General features: G+C 42.9%; 1 pseudogene; it reads right to left on the bottom strand.

Annotated features, from left to right (window-relative positions):
• Window positions 1-23,997: 23,997 nt before the first annotated feature.
• LOC124709335 lies at window positions 23,998-24,115 on the bottom strand (annotated as a pseudogene).
• Between the last annotated feature and the right edge of the window lie 416 nt (window positions 24,116-24,531).

Genomic DNA, 24,531 nt, shown 5'->3' with positions numbered 1-24,531 from the left:
CAGCCTACTTACAAATTGTGTTAATTTACTCACGCTGATCTTACAAGACAATAAATCTAACCTTTACGTAATCCATTCAGAATTAAGGTTAGGGGCTACCACTTAAATAAACCGGAAATAGTGTAATAAAGTTATAATGAAATTTAGATCTTTCGTTGCTTAAAGGCGTTGATAAATATGGTCTAGATTTCATTATAACTTCATTCTTCGAGAGCTGCAAGATCACTAATGATATCTGTACAGATACCAGCTTCATATAGTAGCCTTTTAACTGCAATAAAAAAAGAGGATAATGCTCCAGAATAGAGACCTGTTGGGGAAAAAATACTTTAAGAATGGACGTGTGACTTTATACGTGCTGTAATTTGTAGAATAGTGTTCGTAAATGAACTCAAAATGTTTCACTATTAAATTACTAACAGGGCTGTAACTAAGCGCCTGCTGTGTGGGGGAAGAGTAGGCCACTTAGAAGCCTCCCTATAGTCGTATATCTAAATATATAATTTAGCAGTCGATTCATATTTCATTTCAGTAGTAGTTGCAAAGGGCTGTCGATCCTTTCGCTGATATGCCATAATTACAAATTGTGCCTTAAAACATGCGGTTTTGAGAGTATTTTCAAATTATAATCATCCAGAAAACAGCAAAAATTGATAACATGGTGAAAGGAACTGAAACATTTAAATACGGCGAAATCACGGAAATCCACTATGGCAGAGCAGTGTATCTGCCACAAGCCATTAGCAGTACAGCTTGTTTAGTGGAATGGTATATGGCGGGGGGAGGGGTGGAGGGGACTCTCCCGCAGTGCTGACAACATTTGCAGCTCACGTTAAGATCTGACCACTTGCTGTGATGCAAATGAGACAACGAAGTATCAGGGTTCCATGAACGCGCATTACACGTATGTTCATGTTCACATCTAGTACTTATTTGTGGCTATGAATATGAAATTAAATTAAATTAATGCCACAGCTAGAAGTCAAGCACTTTATTGCATAAAGGCTAGTGAAGTGCCACTTAGTGTCAGCTGTACATTGGCAACCACGGTCGCAAGAGTCACGAAAACTTCGGAATTTCTTGGAACCACTAGGGAGCATTGCCTCAGGAAAAGTTTAGCAGGCTCAGTAGGGTCCCGTTACAGGAATGCAATGGTCCCTAGAGTGCAAAGTAAGAAACTGCAAGGTTACTTGACACAAATATTTACGTACGATACGGGTCAGCTGCTTGGATCGCCGTTACATGAGTTTGAAAGGAAAGGATATGATATGTTAGTCGTCCACTACTTTCAATTAGATAGGTAAGCTTTTCTTTCTTTCTTTTTCTTTTTTCTTAAAAAAAAAAGAGTTATGTGTGAGCGGGGGTCTGGCAACCACATCTTTTCATTTAAACTCAAAATACTTCAAACTGGAAGTTTAAGTCATAGAAACATAACTCGCCACACCAGAATCAATGTCATTAATGTACCTGACAGGGTTAATCAATCAATGAAAAATATAACTCACCGACTGCTATACTAATACATTCAAAGTTAATAGTTATCGTGTTGTAACGAATAAAAAATTACGATGATGTGCTTTTTTTAATTTTTGGAGTATTGCCCAAGTCAGTCTGTGAAATCTTTGAAAATTTCATTCTATGTAATTTCTCACTTTTCAAGATTATGCATTACAAAACATATATTCTAGAGAATCACCTTAGACTGCTTTCATTCTTTTATTTTCACATACAGTATTTATATTATTTCAGCCCTGCAGTGCCGCAGAAGTTCAACACTGAACATTTCACAAGTTTATTACCTCACTTTAGTTACTATTATCGACCTAACAGCCCAAAAAAGATCTTCGCAAGCATCAATTAAATCTTTTTTTCAAAGTAAATTAGCAAAACTAGAAACACTCAAAGAAGGCCTTCAAGAACATGGCGAAGATATGTTAGAAATACAGGCTCTAGTTTCACTTCTTGTTCTCAGTCTGATGTAGTCAGCTGAGAAGATATGTAGATAGGTACAATTGTGTTAATGTTTCTCCATTTTCAACTCCATCTGTACAAAATGACATCTTTTCGTTTATTTACAGAAGTACTTAAGCGATGGTGACCAATTTGAAATATTAAAAACTATGTGGGTAACTAAGTAGAGAAAGAAAGAATCTGAAGTGGACTATCGCATAGTGTTCAGCTTATACGTGCTAAATGCTCGCTATTCACGGCGTGATTTAAATCACCAGTAAACATCACAATTTTTCTGTTAGTGTTTTCAGTTCCATTCAGTTGTATCAGATTTTCAGTAAATGCAAATTGTGTTCCAATTCTAAACGTTGAAACAGTTAATGATAGTTCAGCAGCAAATGTTTTGGGATTCTGATCTGAATGACATTCCTGTACTTGAACAGAGCTAAATCCGCCTCCGCGAGAAGAAAAAATTATCTGCACTCTTGGCAGTCGGTAGGAATAAGTGCAAAATACTGTGTCAACGACATAATGAAAAGAAACTAGCGCGAATTAAAATGAAATGAACACATAGCAGCAGTGCATCTACGATAATAGATTGGCTGAATAGCAAGCCAAGGAATAAAAGTGGCATGGTATGCTTCTGGGAAACTACATAAATGCATCGAAAATAGGCTTCCGATCTGTCTGAAAACGAAAGCCTACAACTATCGTGTATTACCAGTCGTTCAACAACTGAGGGCTGCTCAGAAGTGAATCGAGAAATGTACATCGGGAATTCGTGGGGGAAAGAGAAATTTTTGAATTGGGAACAGAGTGTAATGGGAGACATAACTGCAACAGCAATTAAGACGAAATGGAGCTGGGGGCGGTTTGTAAGCAGGTGCATAGTATACAGATGGACGAAGGAAGTTTTTGGTTTGTTGGTATGCTGACGATAACAAAACTCCAAGTAGTCACATTTCCGTACTAATGTTATATATATGCACATCTTGCACAAGGTGTGATATTCATAATAGTAGCTGAAAGTGGCATTGCTCCGGTTTCATGCTCACTTGCTGCCGTAAAAAGTTCTGTCTTACCGGTAAGTACAACCCCAGAGCCGTTCGAACACTGTAACTAGCAATTAATGTTATTGTCAAGAGGGAGACGGTCTCCCTTGTCGACTGGCAGATGAAGCTGTACTCCGTGTTCGTTTTATTATAGCAGAACGAGCCCCATTTCTCTCAGTTGCTATGACAGAAACGTAACATGCGTCGAAAGTTTTCCTTGCGACTACTTTGACTGATACAGCCTGTCGGGTTACCTAATCATCCAATTTGCTCTCTCTCACTCCAAAACATTCTCATTTTCTTGCATCGGTAGGGTAAGATGTACTCTGAGCTCGTTTTGTTATAGAAAAACTAGCCTCGCCTCTCTCTTAATTTCTCTACAGATTCTTCGCACGCGCTATTCACAAGTGGAACAGGGTTGGAGGATACAGTTAATGGTACAAAAGGTACCCTCCGCCACACACGATCAGGTAGCTTGCCGAGTATGATGCAGATATAGATATATAACATGCATCGAATGTTTTCTTTGTGACTACTTCGACCGATACAAATGGCTCTGAACACCATGCGACTTAACTTCTGAGGTCATCAGTCGCCTAGAACTTAGAACTAATTAAACCTAACTAACCTAAGGACATCACACACATCCATGCCCGAGGCAGGATTCGAACCTGCGACCGTAGCGGTCGCTCGGCTCCAGACTGTAGCGCCTAGAACCGACCGATACAGCCTGTCAGATTGACTACTAGTTCAATTTGCTCTCTGTTACTCCTAAATGTTCTCATTTTCTCGCTCTTGCGCTAGAATACTTTTTTCTATTCCCGCAACCTGGTGCAGTGACGTTTCACTAGGACTATTGGACAGTAGACAGATTACAGTGTTACTGGCCTTAACATTAGCACCCACAACATCAGAGTAGCTTACATGTCCCGCCATTTCCACTGCATTAGAGGAGTTTTCTTCTTGCATCACTACTGATGTAAGCCTACATGTGATAGGGTTCACTGCCGGCCGGGGTGGCCGTGCGGTTCTAAGCGCTGCAGTCCGGAACTGCGGGACTGCTACGGTCGAAGGTTCGAATCCTGCCTCGGGCATGGATGTGTGTGATGTCCTTAGGTTAGTTAGGTTTAAGTAGTTCTAAGTTCTAGGCGACTGATGACCTCAGACGTTAAGTCCCATAGTGCTCAGAGCCATTTGAACCATTTGATAGGGTTCACCTGTCCTACAATTGTAGCACGCAGGCTCGTAATAAATCATTATAATACATCGAATGAATACTGAATTGTGGCTTCACAGATCTTGCAGTGTTATCGATCAAGAATTTTGATTTCGTAATATTTGACGCAATAGTTTGTGGATCAGAGTTGTCAACCTCAAAATGATTCGCTTGCCTTCTCACAATAAGTTTTACAATTCCCTTGTCATAATAGAAACAACTTAGATAATGATAGAACGTTTTGTTTTGAATGGTCTATAGAAGTCTTGACACTGAAAGCCAAGGAAATTTTTTGGTTGTAACATTCATACTCACATCCATAATGCGGTTTTTGTGAGACGAAATTTGTGCGTAGATGATCCATGATTTAAAGTAAACTTACAATAAGGATGAAGTTGCATTTTTTTATATACGAAGGATTTCAGGATTCATCTATACTACACTTATTCATTCATTCACCCATTCATGCATCAGTTTATTCGTCGTGTTTTATATGACCATAGAGAAAAATAACATTTCGGGATGGTGGACTAGTCAAGGTAAACATTAACACAGGAGAATCAAATCATATAAATTAAATCTCTTTACTTTATTAAAAACCTCACGTATGCTAAAAAGCTGCTGTCTGTCGCTCGTGTTCGCATAATATTTACTTATTACGTAGGTATTATTCAAGTAAGCTTGTTAAGTGCATCAGTATTGTTTACAATACACAAGTACTTGTCATTAAGCTTTATAATAGACACTGTTACAACAATGTTCAGTCCTTGAACCTTTCTATTCAGATAATTTGTGAAAGGAATGACCACTAGGGTAGGGTTTTAATTTTCTTGGGAATTTTTTGGGATTACGAATGCCACATTTCATGTTAGATGGAATATTGTGGAATAAATTTGCACCGGAGCTGTCCACTATTAACTCCGTACAAGTAGATGAAGTCTACGTGAAAATCGTTTTTGTGCCTCATAGTTGCGGACTACAGTAAGGAGAGGGACATACTTGACGATGTCATAGCAGTAGAAACAGGAGTCGATATAGAAGAGATAGAGGATCCAGTATTAGAACCAAAATTTAGAACGGCTTTGGAAGACAAAGTCAAATAAGGCAGAAAGGATAGATAACATACCCTCTGAATTTCGAAAATCATAGGGGGTTGGGGAGGTGGGGGGGGGGGGGTAGTGGCAACGGAACGACTATTCACGTTACTGTGTAGAATGTATGAGACTGGCGATATACCATGACGCTTCATCCACATGCCATCCATACAATTCCCAAGACTGAAAGAGCCGACAAGTGTGAGAAATGTCGCACACTCAGCAGAGCAGCTAATGCATCCAAGTGCTGACAAGAATAACATACAGAAGAACGGAAAAGGAAATTGAGGACCTACTAGATGACGCTTAGTTTCGCTTTAGGATAGGTAAAGGTACTAGAGAGGCAGTTCTGACGTTGTGGTTGTTAATGGAAGCAAGACTGGAGCAAAATCCAGACACGTTCATACGATATGTCGACCTTGAAAAAGCATTCGACAGCGTCAAATCGTGCTATGCGTTCAAAATCCTGAGATGAAAAGGAGTAACCTATAGGGAAAGACAGATAGTACACAATATGTAGAGGAACCAAGAAGGAACAGTGAGAGTGGAAGACCAAGAACCAAGTGTTTGGATTAAGAAAAGGTGTAAGACAGGTACGTAATATTTCACCCTACTGTTAGTGTATACATCGAAGAAGCAACGATGGAAATAAAATAAAGGTTCAAGAGTAGAATTAAAATTCGAGGTGAAATGATTTCAATGATAAGATTGGCTGATGACACTGCTATCCTCAGTTAACTTGAAGAAAAATTACGGGAGCTTCTGAATGGAATGAACAGTCTAATGACTGGAGAATATGGATTGAGAGTAAATCGAAGAAAGACGTAAGTAATGAGAAGTAGTAGAAATGAAAACATTGAAAAGCTTAACACCAAGACTGGTGGTCACAATTTAGATAATGTTAAGGAATTCCGCACCTAGGCAACAAAATAAGCAATGGCGGACGGAGCAAGGAGGACATGAAAAGCAAACTAGCATTGCCAAAACGGCATTCATTGCCAAGAGAAGTCTGTTAGTATCAAACGTAGGCCTTGATTTGAGGAAGAATTTTTGAGAATGTACGCTTGGAGCACAACATTGTATGGTAGTGAGACGTGGATTGTGAGAAAAGCGAAACAGAAGAGAATCGAAGGATTTGAGATGTGGTGTTACAGAATAATCTTGAAAATTAGGTGGACTGATAAGGAAATGAATGAGGAGGTTCTGTGCAGCCTCTGAGAGGAAAGGAATATGGAAAACACTGACAAGGCGAAGGGACAGGATGACAGAGATGGGTTAAGGCGTCAGGAAATAATTTCGTTGGTAGTATAGGAAACTGCAGGGGGTATAAAATTTAGAGGAAGACAGAGATTGGATTACGTCCAGCAAATAATTGAAGATGTAAGTTGCAAGTACTACTCTGAAATTAGAAGGTTGGCTCGGGAAAGGAGTCCTTGACAGGTCGCATCAAATCAGTCAGAACTCCGAAGACTCAAAAGAAGAAACAGTGGTGAGTAGGTAACAGTTCAAGTGATTATAAAAACGTACAACAAAAACCGTGAAGTAGCTGAATGAGTGTATGAGTGTCAAGATTGGTAAAAATTCCTGTGTAAGACGTGTTGTTAGTTATCTACTTTACACATTATACTTAAATCGCATTTGCTGAATAAAAACTTTAATTACCCTAGGTGCTCTGCCCCAGGAGAAAATTTCTTAAGGCAAAAAATTAGAAATGAGCTAACTCTCAGGAGATAGAAACACTGTCGGATATCCACGTACGTGCTCTCCACTTCAACGTTTATCTGCTGCCTTTTGTGAAGTGTGTCAGGTGTACAAGAGTGTCTGCATATGTCAAAGACACCAATTAGGTGACAGCGATACACACTGTTTCGCTAATTGCCTAACCCGCCCACAGGCTGAAGAGCTAGCTTACCAGCAGAGTCATTGCGCCACAGCCGGCGGCGACGTTGATGCAGTGCGCGGCGGCGGTAAAGTGCCGTGCCGCGCCGTCTCCGCGGAAGCGGCCGGCTGACCTTGACCCTGGAGCGCGACCTCAGGTTGCAGGCTGTTTGTTGGCACAGTAGGAGCGTCCCTGCGCTCACGCGGCAGCAGAAATACCTCCGAGTCATTTCAAATTACAGCGCTCTCACTGCAGAAGGATCTGCACCTTACACAATAAGCTGTCTGCGCTATACAGGCATCTACAAATAAAAACTACGCTAATAGTAATAGTTACACTCTTCCGCTCGTCGTAACGGTATGCACTAGAAGTACACTGTTGAGGAAGAATCTGTTGATCTTTACAAGACGGCCATTTTGAAATACCTTCAACCTAACCGAAAATGCACCATGGTGATACAATAATAATCAACCATATCTGTAGAAGAAATTAATTAAAATGTTTTCCAGGCTCTGCACTTGAACCTAGTTTTCTGTTTATTGGGTAGATGTGTTAGTCACTACACCACCATAGCACCACCATACCCTACTCCAGTGCCCTCCCTCCCACAAACTCAGTTCACATCTTCAGTCTAATTTCTGTGGTGTCACCGCCAGACACCACACTTGCTAGGTGGTAGCCTTTAAATCGGCCGCGGTCCGTTAGTATACGTCGGACCCGCGTGTCGCCACTATCAGTGATTGCAGACCGAGCGCCGCCACACGGCAGGTCTAGAGAAACTTCCTAGCACTCGCCCAGTTGTACAACCGACAAAATACGCTCTCATTTGCCGAGACTATAGTTAGCATAGCCTTCAGCTACGTCATTTGCTACGACCTAGCAAGGCGCCATTATCAGTTGCTATTGATCTTGTAATGCATGTACCGTCAGACCGACGTTCACCATTAACGGATTAAAGTTAAGTATTCCACCATCTACGTCATTTTTTTCTAAAGTCTAATTTCCTTTTCCTGTTCCAGACCTCACGCCAGCCTGCGTGAACTAAAACGCGTGCCTTTCGGCTTCCTCTATGTAACCTGATGTTGGCTCTCCTGCCAACCCACAACAATTTCCCCTTTTTAAATCATCACTATTGATTTACTCGTAATCAAATGGTTTTATTGTTTTACCAGCACTTCAAATTTGCAATGGCATATCTTACGCTTACATTAATTTGTTATCTTGCAATGTTAATCACTTATATATACTGACGCGCCAAAGAAACTGGCGTAGGCATGCATATTCAAATACAAAGATATGTAAAGGCAGAACACGACGCTGCGGTCGGCGAAGTCTATATAAGACAAGTGTCTGGCGCAGTTCTTAGACCTGTTACTGCTGCTACAATGGCAGGTTATCAAGATTTAAGTGAGTCTGAACGTGGTATTACAGTCGGCACACGAGCCATGGGACACAGCATCTCTAAGGTAGCGATGAAGTGTGTATTTTCCCGTACAACCATTTCACGAGTTTACCGTGAATATCAGGAATCAGATACGAGGTGTGGCTAGAAAAAAACCGGACTAGTACTGGTGAAACAATAAAACGAATGCAATAAGGCTGAAAGTCGCGTGGCCTGTCACGTGACTCTCGCTCCGCCTACTGCTCGAGTTTCATCTGCCTCCTGCACTCAGTCTGCTGTGGCGTCTGTTTTAAGTAGTTGACGTTTTGTCTGTGCGTCGGAAAATGTTGAGTGTACAGAAAGAACAGCATGTTAACATCAAATTTTGTTTCAAACTAGGAAAATCTGCAAGTGAAACGTTTGTAATGTTACAACAAGTGTACGGCGATGATTGTTTATCGCGAACACAAGTGTTTGAGTGGTTTAAACGATTTAAAGATGGCCGCGAAGACACCAGTGATGACACTCACACTGGCAGACAATTGTCAGCAAAAACTGATGCAAACATTGAAAAAATCGGTAAACTTGTTCGACAAGATCGCCGTTTAACAATCAGAGCAGTGTCTGAGTTAACAGGAGTTGACAAGGAAAGTGTTAGGCAGATTCTTCATGAAAGTTTCAACATGAACAAAGTGTGTTCAAAAATGGTTCCAAAGTGTCTCACAATTGAACAGAAGGAACGCCGAAGAACGATTTGTTCTGACATCCTGGAAAACATTGAAAGTGATCCCACCTTCTTACAAAATGTTATTACTTGCGATGAATCGTGGTTTTTTACTTACGATCCCGAAACTAAACGCCAATCGATGCATTGGAAAACTCCTGGTTCTCCACGACAAAAAAAAGCACGAATGTCAAAATCGAAATTCAAGGCAATGATGATTGTTTTTTTTTTACATCAAAGGGACTGTGCACATTGATTGGGTACCAGAGGGACAAACAGTGAATCAGCATTACTACATTAGCGTCCTGGCTACCCTACGTGAGCCAGTACGGAGAAAACGGAACGATTTGTGGAGAAAAAAGTCATGGATCCTTCACCAAGACAATGCCCCAGCTCACTGTGCGTTGTCAGTGAAGACGTTTTTGGCAAAACACAACATTCCCATCGTAGATCATCCACCCTACTCACCTGATTTGGCCCCTTGTGACTTTTTTCTTTTCCCTAAAGTCAAGTCAGCTTTGAAAGGAATTAGATTTGAGACTGTTGAAGCAGTAAAAGAAAAAGCGACGGAAGTAATGTATGGACTTACCGAAAATGATCTGCAGCATTGCTATGAACAGTGGAAAATTCGTATGGAGCGGTGTAGAGACCGAGAAGGAGAGTACATTGAAGGAGATAACATGAAATTGTAAATAATTGTAAATAAATGTTTTTTCCAGCAACAGTCCGGTTTTTTTCTAGCCGCACGTCGTAAAACATCAAATCTCCGATATCGCTGCGGCCGGAAAAAGATTCTGCAAGAAAGGGACCATCAACGACTGAACAGAATCGCTCAACGTGATAGAAGTTCAACCTTTCCGCTAATTGCCACAGATTTCAATGCTGGACAATCAACAAGTGTCAGTGCACGAAACATCATCGATATGGGCTTTCGGAGCCGAAGGCCCACTCGTGTAGCCATGATCACTGGACGACACAAAGCTGGGCACCTCAACACCGACATTTGACTGGTGATGGCTGGAAACACGTGCCTTGTCGGACGAGTCTTGTTTCAAATTGTATCGAGTGGATGGGCGTGCACGGGTATGGAGACAACCTCATGAATTCATGGACTCTGCATGTCAGCAGGGGACTGTTCAAGCTCGTGCAGGCTCTGTAGTGGTGTGGTACATGCGCAGTTGGAGTGATATGGTGCCCCATGATACATCTACATACGACTATGACAGGTGACACGTACGTAAGCATCCTATCTGATCACCTGCATCCATGCATGTCCATTGCACATTCCGACGGACTTGGGCAATTCCAGCAGGACAATGCGACACCTCACACGCCCAGAATTGCTACAGTATGGCACCAGGAACACTCTTCTGACTACCCAGACATGAACATTATTGAGCATATCTGAGATGCCTTACAACGAGCTGTTCAGAAGAGATATCCACCCCCCCCCCCCCCCGTACTCTTACGGGTTTGTAGACAGTCCTGCAGGATTCATGGTGGCAGTTCCCTCCAGCACTACTTAGATATTAGTCGAGTCCATGCAACGTTGTGTTGCGGCACTTCTGCTTGCTCGCGTGGGCCGTACACGACTTTAAACAGGTGTACCAATTTATTTGGCTCTTCACTGTATATTACCTAGACATATGTACTGCCGTAATTTCGTTCCTCCACAATAATAATTTTTTTGTGTTGCGATTTTTTTTCTGTCAGTGTATTTTAATAATCACAAACTCACTCATCAAAACCTAAGTAGTACTTCTCGTTGGCCTAGGATCATTTGACAAGAAGGAAGGTTACACAATATGGTCACACAATTTATTTAATTTAATCGTATGGCTAGGGCCCCCCGTCGGGCAGGACGTTCGCAGGGTGACGGTCTTTCAATTTGACGCCACTTGGCGACCTGCAGTCTATGAGGATGATAGAATGATGATGAGGACAGCACAACACCCAGTCCCTGGACGGAGAAAATTCCCCGACCCAGCGGAGAATCGAACCCGGGCCCAGATAATTGACAATCCGTCACGGGTTACACAATAAGGTTACACAACAAATATAAAAATCCGGAAACTTTAAATTTGTAATTGTCTCGCATGAAAAAAATATTTTTATTTTATTTTATTATATTACTCTCTGTAAGTTAAGACCCCTTTTCCTTAGGAAGCAGCAGACGTGTCAAGATGAAATTTGTATCACCTACGGAGGTCTACAGTCTGTTGGCGGTGGAAAATATTGGCGCTTTCGAATCACTGCAATCAATTGATACGGGCATTCATGTCAATTATTTTAATACTCGCAAACTTAGTCATCAAATCCATAGGACTAAAATCATGAAATTTGGCAAGAAGCAAGATTTCACAGTACAACCAACGGAAAAGTTTGAACACTGTGCACTTTTAACAACAGTAGATTACATGATTTTTTTGTCATTTTTTATCCGCTTGTCTGTCCATCCGTCAGTTCAGACCTCTTTTTCTCAGGAACGTGTAGACAAATTACGTTGAACTTTAGGTCACATACTAAGGTCTATAGTCTCTTGGTAGTGTATATCATTGAAGCTTCTAAGTCAATGTGGTCAAAAGATACGGCCATTTTGGTCACATAGTTTGCCACTCGCAAACTCACTCATCAAAATCTATAGGGTACATTCTGTTGACCCCGAATCGTGAAATGTGGCAAGAAGCGAGATTTGAAAGTACAAGTAGTTATTTGTAGTTATATCACACGAAAAATATTTTTTCGTCATTTTTACCCGACGTCAAATTTGAAATTAAAACTATCTGTAACTCTACATTCAGGCTGACGTGTTGGCCCTTAACTTGAAGTGCCGTATGTATGTGCAGTAATCTCTTCTGGATATCTAATGCTGGATTAATTCCGAAAAGCCTCATATGACCAATAAAGTCATTCGTTCCCTGATGTTTGACTTTTACCACCGCGACCCAGTCAACCAGAATAAATAACTACTGGTAACTATAATAATGATTGCCTGCCTTCTGCATGACTTTATTTCAGGTTCACAAATTCAAATGGCTCTGAGCACTATGGGACTTAACATCTACGGTCATCAGTCCCCTAGAACTTAGAACTACTTAAACCTAACTAACCTAAGGACAGCACACAACACCCAGCCATCACGAGGCAGAGAAAATCCCTGACCCCGCCGGGAATCGAACCCGGGAACCCGGGCGTGGGAAGCGAGAACGCTACCGCACGATCACGAGATGCGGGCTCAGGTTCACATTACTGAAATTAACACATTCTCAAAAAAACATGAAATACCTGGAACCGATATCTTGTCAGTATCAATGTCGAAAACAGATATAAATTGACGAGATTTTCCATTCCCACAATGGATGAACTGTCTTCATAAATAATTTAGTTTGTACGGAACCATCAGCGCGAATCCTACCCACACACGCACTAATATACTCAGTTGCTTTCTTGTTTTAATATTTGTATACTTGCCCAGTTCTGACACATTGTGATGGTATTTTCGATGTATCTTAAAATTTTTGTAGATAATGTGCTTCTTCAGCACAATTTGAGATTCCTACCGTAACCTGCCCTTCAGATTGACTGACCTTCATGATTCACAGCCACAGGGGCAAAAATCTATGTATCATACCAATGACGGCTCCACTCACTCTTTTCTGGACCAACAAGCACATAATACACGAACCACCGTATCAGTTTACCTTAACGAAATCCCAAGTCTTCAGTAAATTTTTTCCGGTGTTACGAGGGACGGGCGATGGTGGTGGGGAGGGGGGGAGGGAGGGGGGGAATGGCGTCCGGCTGACACTTGGTTCTGACACTATGGAGATAATGACGTCATCAAGATCACTGACCTTAGGGGGGGATGATATAATCCATTTTCAAGATCAAAAAGTGTCCTGGATACCCATTAACCCACTTCACACGTATTAGTTCAGCAGGGTAGTGAGACGTGATAAGTAATTCAATAAGCTAGGAGCAACCACACTTTGTTGTTACCTTCTTCATAATGTAAGGTGACATGAGAACGTGTAATTTCACTAAATGAAAAATTCTCAGCAAGCGTGTAAGTAATGGCGTAAGTAACGTCGCCATCATTCGGTCATTGGCGGCAGCTGTAATTTACGAAACATTATGAAGCTACATTCTGTCGCTTAGCCCCTTCATTCCCACATCCAGGTACGGTGACGCACCAAGTTCTCTGCTGGTAAACCACGAAAACTGTATGTCACCTACGACGATTAAACAGTATTACATTGGGTTCCAGCAAGTTTTTCTTTATTTGCCGTTGGAGATGACGGCATATGACATATACATGTCCAACAGCTAGAGGAAAGGGCACGTAGCTTTTCTGGTATGTGGTGTCCGTATAACTTACATTCAATTAATCAAAATATTTCCCAGTACTTAGGAAAATGTCTGCGGCTCCATCTCTGGTTGTTACTAGATTCATTTTATCAAACACTTCAATTTCATAGTTGTAACGCTCTGCATACATTAGAAATGACGAATTGTACATTGGTTCTGACTCGAAGTGAAATGGTAAATATCTTTCCCAAACAGTTGGCTCTCGGGTGACAGGAAGGCACCCCAGTATAAAGGGATCACTCTTACTGAAAGTACACTCCTGGAAATGGAAAAAAGAACACATTGACACCGGTGTGTCAGACCCACCATACTTGCCCCGGACACTGCGAGAGGGCTGTACAAGCAATGATCACGCGCACGGCACAGCGGACACACCAGGAACCGCGATGTTGGCCGTCGAATGGCGCTAGCTGCGCAGCATTTGTGCACCGCCGCCGTCAGTGTCAGCCAGTTTGCCGTGGCATACGGAGCTCCATCGCAGTCTTTAACACTGGTAGCATGCCGCGACAGCGTGGACGTGAACCGTATGTGCAGTTGACGGTCTTTGAGCGAGGGCGTATAGTGGGCATGCGGGAGGCCGGGTGGACGTACCGCCGAATTGCTCAACACGTGGGGCGTGAGGTCTCCACAGTACATCGATGTTGTCGCCAGTGGTCGGCGGAAGGTGCACGTGCCCGTCGACCAGGGACCGGACCGCAGTGACGCACGGATGCACGCCAAGACCGTAGAATCCTACGCAGTGCCGTAGGGGACCGCACCGCCACTTCCCAGCAAATTAGGGACACTGTTGCTCCTGGGGTATCGGCGAGGACCATTCGCAACCGTCTCCATGAAGTTGGGCTACGGTCCTGCACACCGTTAGGCCGTCTTCCGCTCACGCCCCAACATCGTGCAGCCCGCCTCCAGTGGTGTCGCGACAGGCGTGAATGGAGGGACGAATGGAGACGTGTCGTGTTCAGCGATGAGAGTCGCTTCTGTCTTGGTGCCAATGATGGTCGTATGCGTGTTTGGCGCCGTGCAGGTGAGCGCCACAATCAGGACTGCATACGACCGAGGCACACAGGGCCAACACCCGGCATCATGGTGTGGGGAGCGATCTCCTACACTGGCCGTACACCACTGGTAATCGTCGAGGGGACACTGAATAGTGCATGGTACATCCAAACCGTCATCGAACCCATCGTTCTACCATTCCTAGACCGGCAAGGGAACTTGCTGTTCCAACAGGACAATGCACGTCCGCATGTATCCCGTGCCACCCAACGTGCTCTAGAAGATGTAAGTCAACTACCCAGGCCAGCAAGACCTCCGGATCTGTCCCCCATTGAGCATGTTTGGGACTGGATGAAGCGTCGTCTCACGCGGTCTGCACGTCCAGCACGAACGCTGGTCCAACTGAGGCGCCAGGTGGAAATGGCATGGCAAGCCGTTCCACAGGACTACATCCAGCATCTCTAGGATCGTCTCCATGGGAGAATAGCAGCCTGCATTGCTGCGAAAGGTGGATATACACTGTACTAGTGCCGACATTGTGCATGCTCTGTTGCCTGTGTCTATGTGCCTGTGGTTCTGTCAGTGTGATCATGTGATGTATCTGACCCCAGGAATGTGTCAATAAAGTTTCCCCTTCCTGGGACAATGAATTCACGGTGTTCTTATTTCAATTTCCAGGAGTGTATATTTGTGCACGTGGTGCTGCGTAAGTTCTAAGTCCTTCAAAACCGAAGACATGATCACTGAGGAGTTGCAACATGGCTTCATTTACTGAGAAGTTCGCAATGCTATAGGAGCTAGTAGTTGAAGAAATAAAGCCATGTTGCAGCACCTCGCCGCTTACAGCTTTTTTTTTTTACGTGATTTTCCTTAGCTGGATATGTGGTTCAGTGCAGGATTACCTCGTACTGGCCGTATAAGTAATATTTTCAGAGTACCGCATCACGGGAAGCTTTTTCCTCAAGACAGCACTCCAGAGATTTCCTGTAATTAACTGTGCTCTTTCATGTATTGAGTTATTCAGAATATCTGCGTGGTTCGCGACTACTAAAGACATTTTTCAATTTTATCAGCAGTAATACGCTCTAAGATCTGCGAAAACACATCATTCTTGGAGACAATGTGGCGCGATAAGAGGTTCTTGAATTAATTTGTGCAAAATCTAATAACGGAAAATTAAGAGCCCACACATATACTATTCCAGTGGAGAACAAACGAAAATATTGTTTTCTTATGTGTATGCTCCATGAATGGTAACTACGATGTCTCATAGCTGCGATATCTCACTAGGGCATGTGGGTTAGTTAACTAACAAATGTAACGCAACTTTTCGTTTACAAGTGGGACAACATGCGGAAACTATAGATGATAAACTTTTTCATTAATCTCAACAAATTTTAATGTTTACAGATGTTGACTTATGCTTAACTCTATGTCACACAGACAAACACACAAACACACACACACACACACACTCATACACACACATACACACACAAATTAAAGTAATACACAATCAGAAAATCTTCAATGGAGTGGAACTAGTTTTCGTAAGAAATGATTTCAGTTACTGTTTGTATCAGGTTTTGTTATCTATTTGGTCCTTATCGTCAGGTATTTGGTCAAACATTTTAAAGTCTGTACAACTCACTGCCGATACTGGTTGAAGGATTGTTAAGGCATTTCTATTTTCAGTATTATACTTGCGTACTTCTCTGCTGCCTTCTGACTGGACTGTAGTAGTAAATACCTTTTGTTAGTATTTCGTAAGCATGACTTGTGAGACTGACGATTTGGAAGTATTCACTTTGTCAGCACCTAATTTATTTCACTTTTGGATTATTTTATTCTTCTTGAACTCTTATGCGTCCTTCTTACCTGGTGTGTGTGAATTTTGCGTGGTTTGTTCTCCCAAATATCTTGATAATTCTAAAGGGATGTCGACTTAGGTCTTTCAGTGTCCTGAAAATTATTGTCACAGTATTATGTCGCAAATCTTATCTTGATTTACTATCGTTCCTTTATACAGTCGTTCCGTGAAATCTTGCTCTTCTGTGCTGAGCACTGGCTTCCCTTCTCACCTATTTACATTCCTAGAGCTGCTTCTCTTTTCCCCAAAGTTTTCTTCAATATTCGGATTGGCAGTAATTACTTTTCCTTTAGTCATCATTCTTCAGCTTTATATGTCTCGGCTAACATTTTTGCTTTCTCATTCTGTAACTTCTCTCAATCTAATTTTTTAGACGTCTATATTCCCTTTCACGAACTTACATTCTCCATTTTTATATTTTTCCGTTTCATCAATTAAGTTTAATATGTCCTATATTACCCAGTGAATTCTGCTGAATGTTGTCTTTTGTTGCCATGTTGCTCTTCCAAGGCCTCCGCGGTTGTCGACTCTGTAACCTGACCATTCATCTAACGTTGTATTTTTTTTCCTTTCAAAAACTCTACAAACTCTAGTTGTTACAGCTTACACAAGTCTGATCTCCTTACTTTCCTGTTTCTCTGCGTCCAGCTATAAGTTTGTGATTAATAAGCTATTGTTATACTTCATATCTGCTCTTGCATAGGTTTTAGAATTTAAAACTTAGTTTTTAGATCTCTGTGTCACGAATATAGTTTATAATATATGGAAACCTTCCAGTATCTCCGTTCTCTTCCCAAGCACACTTACTTCTTTCTAGATTTTTAAATAGGTATTCGCAGTGGTTTAGTTGTGCTGTATGTTAAATTTTAGCAGATTGGAAAACTTTTCCCAGTCTACGTTCACCTTCTATTTTATCTCCTTGTTGTTCATACTATAGAACGCCAGTCGAATTGCATCCTTATTTAATTTTCCTCTCCGTTAATGTACTAAATAATTGCTTTCAGTTCATCTCACATTTCTTCAGTCTCTTCATCGCTTCGTGGCTGGTATCGTGGCATTCTGTCCATCTTGGCTTTGTTGGTCCCTTCACTTTGCTGGTTGATGGTATGGTACTCGATTCTTATTTCCTCTTCGTTCTCTCTGTTTATTTTTGTGTCGATGATAACATACTCACCTGAGCAAACATTGTACTCCTGCCACTGCGTCTTACTTCAACCTATTCACTTCACTTTTCAAGTTCTATAGCCTGCGTACACGATTTATGGATCTAGCTTCAAACATATGAGCTTCAGAACGTCATACTTGGTTCCTGATGATACCGTCCTCCTCACTAGATACATCCGGAGATCCAAATTGAGACTATTCTACCTCCTAAATAATTAAGAACTGAATTAGCAAGAGAGGATAATAAGAAAAGAAGAAGAGACAAACAAGACAGTGGCTGAGGACAGAAGAAAGTGGATGGAAGAATGGACAAAGATGACGGAGGAAGACAGCAGATGAAAAAGAAAATACTATGGAGTGGTCAAAAGTAAAAGGAGATGTTTGAAGGAGAATGCAACAATCATGGACTGAAATGGGGAAGAAATAGTGAGGATGAAGTGCTTTGAGAACATGCTAAGTCCCCGCGGATTTGGAAATGAGTCTAATACCAAAGAAGGTAGATTTAAATTCTGGGGAGGAAAAGGACCTGACATGGAAAGAAGTGGAAATGGCACTAGGCAAGATGAAAGGAGAAAAGGCACCAGGTATGGACGAAGTAAGTGTCAAAATGGTGGAGGCAGCAAGGGAGGTTGGGAAGCAGTGGTTGTATCGTGTGATGACGAGGGAAGGGGGGGGGGGGAGGGGGAGGGATGTGTGGAATGAGAATAAGGCTCCAGAAGAGTAGAAGGCGGCAGTAGGAGGCATCACTAATTACCCTATATTCGAGGAACAGAGTACAAAGATATGTAAGAACTACAGGGGAGTCACACTGAGACCATACTATGCCAAGGTATATGACAAGATGCTGGAGAGCACGATCCGAACAAGGATCGAGAGCAAATTAAGAGATGACTTCAGACCAGGGAGGTCAACTGCTGACCTCATATTTGCAGTGAGGCGGCTCCAGGAGCGCCACTATGTATTTGGGGAAGACCTTGTCAGGGCTTTTGTCGCGACAGAAAATACTTTGATAGCCTCCATGAAACAAAGTAGTGGGAATTACTAGAAAAAAGGTAGTCGAAAAAGAGATAACAAGTAGTGTTGAGGAGATGTACTTACTCTCGAAATCTGAGTTGTGTGAAAGTGGGAATGAAGGGACGGATTGGTTGCAGAAAACAAATGGTCAGAAATAGGGCAGTGCGATGCCACCTCTTCAGTTGTGATCTTGGATGATATAATGACTAGAATGGCAGCAAAAAACTGGAAATGACAAGATGGAAGCAATGGTGTTGGCGGATGGTTTGATGGTCTGGGGAAACAGGGAAGAGGAGATTCAGGAACAGATGGATGTTTGGGAAGAAACTGTGAGAGAGTATGGAATGAAATTTAATTAGAAGAAGTGTGAGGTCCTGGCTTGAACTAGAAAAAAAGACAGACCAACCAACGGAATGAGGATTGGATCGAAACAATAGAAGAAGGTGGAAAATGAGAAGTATTTGGGAAGTGCGATAGCCGATAAAGGAAGGAATGAGAAAGAGATCAACGAACGCAGCACACGGGCAGAAGCATTTCCGCGAGATGTTAGGAGCGTGTTTTAGAAGAAAGCAGTTACTCAGAAGCAGGAGAGACAAGATGAGAAATGAAAAGATAAGGGAAATAGTGAAAGAGAAACTTGCAGAGCGGGATAGTAGGATCAGGACAGAGATAGTATGGACACTTAACGAGAATAGAAAGCCAGAGGGTTCCAAAAAAGGTAGATGAAATGGAGATGCGAAGGAAACGACCAAGAGGAAGACGAAGCGATGGATAGCTGAAAATTTGGAAAAGTGTGCTAAAGAGTGTAGTAAACAATGGTGAGGGATGGTCCAGAGTGAACACAGAAAGATGATGGCTAAACAGAATTAGATGGCGAGGCTTATGTTACAAACAGACCCAGCCTGAGGCTGGAAACTGTTCGAGGTGATACCGATAACGAATTATCTACTTAGGAGGATGCCATCGGCACCCAACCATACATAAGAACCACACAGCGTCGAGAAATATTATGACCCTTGTCTCCTATTACTTGCCGCAGTACCTACATAGCACGGTCATCATAATGTTACAAAGCCAGATCAGTCACCCACATCACCCCTGTAACTCCTGAACTGCCTCTCATTCTGGACCCATGTGTCATTATGGCCTCACTACATCTCCCTCCGACGTCGTCGCAGTTATCGTATGGCAGTGTATTCTGCCGTGTGGTTAGGTTCGCGATCACTGTGAGGTGGGCTGGCGAAAGGGGTAGAGGAAGGGGGCTGTAGGGCTGTACAAGAAAAATGTGTTAAATCACTTACTCTAAATATAAAATCCAAGTGTATTGTGACGTTAATGAAATGCGTTCGAGTCAAATCAAGTGATCAATGGATACGAAATCTATGAAAATGTGCCGAGATGAAATTATAGACACAATTCTCCCGGTGGGTGGTATTCCCCCTTCCCCCCTCCTCCCCTATCCTCTGCCCTCCCCCTCCCCCTTTTCAGAACCTTCAGTAATAGAGTTCACAAACAATATGTGGAAACATCAGAGCGAACCTTCATCTAGTAGAAATGACACTTCCAGCTTTTCTTTTATTCGCAATCGATTTCGGTGCTGCATTACATCACAGTCGAAAATTTGTTCACGACAAGGTCTCAAATCCTGCTTAATTCATCGCGAGCAGTAAGTCATGAAGTTATCTGAGCACCCCCTCAGTAAGTCATGAAGCTATCTGAGCACCCCTTCCACGCCTGGCTCAAACTATGTCATTCGTCTCTGTACATCCGTCTTCCGACGAATCATGAGGCGACAGCTGTTCCAGGTTCTTTATGTGGTAGGAATGACGCCTTCAGCTGTATTTGTACATCTTATTTTATTTGAAATAGATTTCGGTGTTAAACAGCATCATCTTCTGGTCTTCTATGATACCAGGTGATCATGTGCATACCAGCTAATCATAATTCCTCTAGCAAAGGGTACAAACATTCGATGTACTCTTCGTGAAAGGCATAATGAGGATCACTTGGAACCTTCAGATCTAAGCTAGAAAGAGGGGAAAATGATGCGAGATAATATTAAAATTATGTAGGTGCAACGGTAGGATTAATACAATAAAGTAAGCTCCGTCATGACAGGGCTTGGAAGACCCAACAGTACCGACCGACCGGCGTGTCATTTTCGGTCGATAGGCGTCACTGGATGCGGGTACAGAGGGCCTGAGATCGGCCCACTGCTCTCCAGACCCTTGTCAGTTTTCGTGACAGGATCCACTACCTTGACAGGATCCACTACCTCACAATAGCTGAGTGGATCCTGCTTGCCAACAGACCTTGGCACGCGCGAACAATCACACATTCAAGTGCCAGCCAAGCCTGACAGTGCTAGCTGCCGTTAGCAGTTAACATCAATAACGACAATTTCACCACAAATAACTTTAAAAAATCCTTAATTTCTTCGCACCTAGTGCTACAAGCTGCTGTTTTTTTAGTAACAGTAAGAATGCAACGTAAAACAGTGTAAAAATACAGGGTTCGCAGTTGGGAACGTAATACTCAGTCGTACGACATGTGCACAAGTCGGAAAGAGCGAAATTAACCAACTCAAATAATTCGCTTACTTGTGTTCTCCATCTCTTAAAATACAACTTGGAGAACTTGCCTTCATGGAGAAAACAAATACACTGATACTCCAAAGAAACCGGTATAGGCATGCATATTAAAATACAGAGATATGTAAGCAGGCAGAATACAGCGCTGCAGTCGGCAACGCCTATATTAGGCAAGTGTCTGGCGCAGTTGTTAGATCGGTTACTGCTGCTACAACGGCAATTTATCAAGATTTAAGTGAGTTGTTACGGCAGGCACACGAGCGATGGGACATATCACCTCCGAGGTAGTGATGAAGTGGGGATTTTGCCGTACGACTATTCCACCAGTGTACCTTCAACATCAGGAATCCGGTAAAACATCAAATCTACGACATCACTGCGGCCGGGAAAAGATTCTGCAAGAACGGGACTAACGACGACTAAAGAGAATCATTCAATGTGACATAAGTGCACACCTTCTGTAAACTGCTGCTGGTTACAACGCTGGGCTATCAACAAATGTCACCGTGCGAATCATTCAACGAAACATTATAGATAAGGACTTTCGGAGTCGAAGGCCCACTCGTGTACTCTTCATGACTCCAAGGCTTTACGCCTCGCCTGGCACGTCGACACCAACATTCGATTGTTGATGACTGGAAACATGTTGTCAAGTCGGACGAATCTCGTTTCAAAATATATCGAGTGGAAGGACGTATACAGGTACGGAGAGAACCTCATGAAGCCACGGTCGCTACATGTCAGCAAGAGACTGTTCAGGCTGGTGGAGACTCTGTAATGGTGTGGGGTGTGTGCAGCTGGAGTGATATGGAATCTCTCATACGTTTAGTTACGACTCTGACAGGTGACACGTACGTAAGCATCCTGTGTGATCACCGGCATCCATCCATGGTTCAAATGGCTCTGAGCACTATGGGACTCAACTGCTGTGGTCATCAGTCCCCTAGAACTTAGAACTACTTAAACCTAACTAACCTAAGGACATCATACACATCCATGCCCGAGGCAGGATTCGAACCTGCGACCTTAGCAGTCGCACGGTTCCGGACTGCGCGCCTAGAACCGCGAGACCACCGCGGCCGGCATCCATCCATGTCCACTGTGCATTCCGACGGACTTGTGCAATTCCATCAGGACTATGTGACACCCGACACGTCCAGAATTGCTACAGACTGGCTCCAGGAACACTCTTTTGAGTTTAAACACTTCTGTCGGCTACCAAACTCCCCAGATGTGTACATTACTGAACATATCTGGGATGCCTTGCAACATGTTGTTCAGTAGAGATGCCCATCCCGTCATGCTCTTACGGATTTATGGACATCCCTGTGGGATTCATGGTGTCAATTCCCTCGAGCACTACTTCAGACATTAGTCAGGTCCATGCCACGTCGTGATGCGGTACTTCGGCGTGATCACGGAGGCCCTACACGATAGTAGACAGGTGTACCAGTTTCATGGGGTATTCAGTGTATATTCAGAATTCTTCATTTAATCTACGTTAAGATTGAAAAAGGTATCCGTTCAAAAACAGTTGTAACTCTTAGAAAGCTACATTAATAATTGTACGTATTAAAGGACGAGTTGGAAGATAATGCAAGATGGGAACAACAGTGGCCCTCTGTGTGTGCCACATACCAACGCGGGTTGAGAACGAGCGAGGCACCAGTGGATTTGCGCTTGCTGCGGTGTGGAGTCTGTGCCGACATGTGTCCATTCACAGCAGACTGACAAACACGTTCATGATAGCGGAACAAGTTTGCACATTGGGTATCGCACATTCAGTGAAGAACGTCATCGTAAAGATTAAAACAAGGGTTGAGGGAATATTCTCTCTCTCCATTAACCATACATTACGAACCCCTCGCAAAATTTACGATTGTAATTGGTAAGAATTCTCAGTTCCCGCCAATCTGTTATCGTTAGTATAGAGTGTAAAACAGGACATTTTGTATTTGACATACTACTGGAAACCTTGCAAATGTAATTAACTACAGCATGGAGTAGTAAAATTAATAATGATTTAGTAAAAACCTTAGATTCTCACCCCCCCCCCCCCTCCCATCCATTAACTGTTCTAAAAACTCCGCCAAAAAACGCAATGTAGGTCCAACGGTAACGACCGCCCGCCGTGTCATCTGCAACCCAAAGGCCTCACTGGATGCATACATGGAGGGTCATGTGGTCAGCAGACCGTTCTTCCGGTCGTATGCCAGTTAACGAGACGGGAGCCGCTGCTTCTCAATCAAGTAGCTCCCCAGCTTGCCTCAAAGGGCTGGGTGAACCTCGCTTGCTTGCCAACAACGCTCGGCACCGGATGGTCAGCCATCCAAGTGTTAGCCCAGCCCGCCAGCGCTTAACTTCGGTGATCTGACGGGAACCAGTCTTAACACTGCGGCAAGGCCGTTGGTCCTTAAGTGTTCTAGGGTTAACATTCTAATCAGGTTAATTTCTTTTGAAAGCATAAATTTCCAGGTCTTCAAGCACACCAAGACGCCAGACCTAATTAAAGCAAAGTACGCCGTCTTCAGGCCACATGTGGCCCATCGGGACCAACCGACCTCCGTGTCATCCCCAGTTGAGGACGCAGATAGGAGGGGCGTGGGCTCAGTACACCGCTCTCCCGGTCGTTATGATGGTTTTCCTTGACCGGAGCCGCTTCTATTCGGACGAGTAGCTCCTCAATTGGCATCACGAAAAATGGCAACAGTGCATGGAGTCCCAGATGGTCACCCATCCAAGAGCCGGCCTCGCCCAACAGCGTTTAACTTCTGTGATCTGACGGGAACCGGTGTTAACACTGCGACAAGGCCGTTGCCCGAGACCTAATTAGCTCTATGCAAAAATGTCCCTGTTAATTGTCTATATTAGTGACATTATGATTATGTGTTGATAGATGTGTATCTAACACAGTTTTACTTTGCGTAAGAGCATGTTAATTTAAGTTCATTTAAAATATTCGACCCTTCTGTGCAGTATAGTTTTTTGACAGTCATCATATGTCATCTTGTAACCACTGTACTGTAAATACTTATTCCTTCCCTGTAAGATGTTTTGATGAATCCAAAGTCCTAGAGTATTTTCTGTTCTAAAAGGGAAATATCGGTACGAATTATTCACTGAGAAGAGGAAATACTGGTAGATGTCGACATGGGGCTCTGGATAAATGTAGGAACACGCGAAACAATACTGATCCTACGATTTCTCCTGGAAGTCAAACCCACGTTCATAGCAT

The sequence above is a fragment of the Schistocerca piceifrons genome, chromosome 7, assembly GCF_021461385.2.
Source record: "Schistocerca piceifrons isolate TAMUIC-IGC-003096 chromosome 7, iqSchPice1.1, whole genome shotgun sequence".
Lineage (NCBI taxonomy): Eukaryota > Metazoa > Arthropoda > Insecta > Orthoptera > Acrididae > Schistocerca > Schistocerca piceifrons.
Note: the sequence above shows the minus strand (reverse complement) of the source record. Positions and strands in the feature narration are given on the sequence as shown.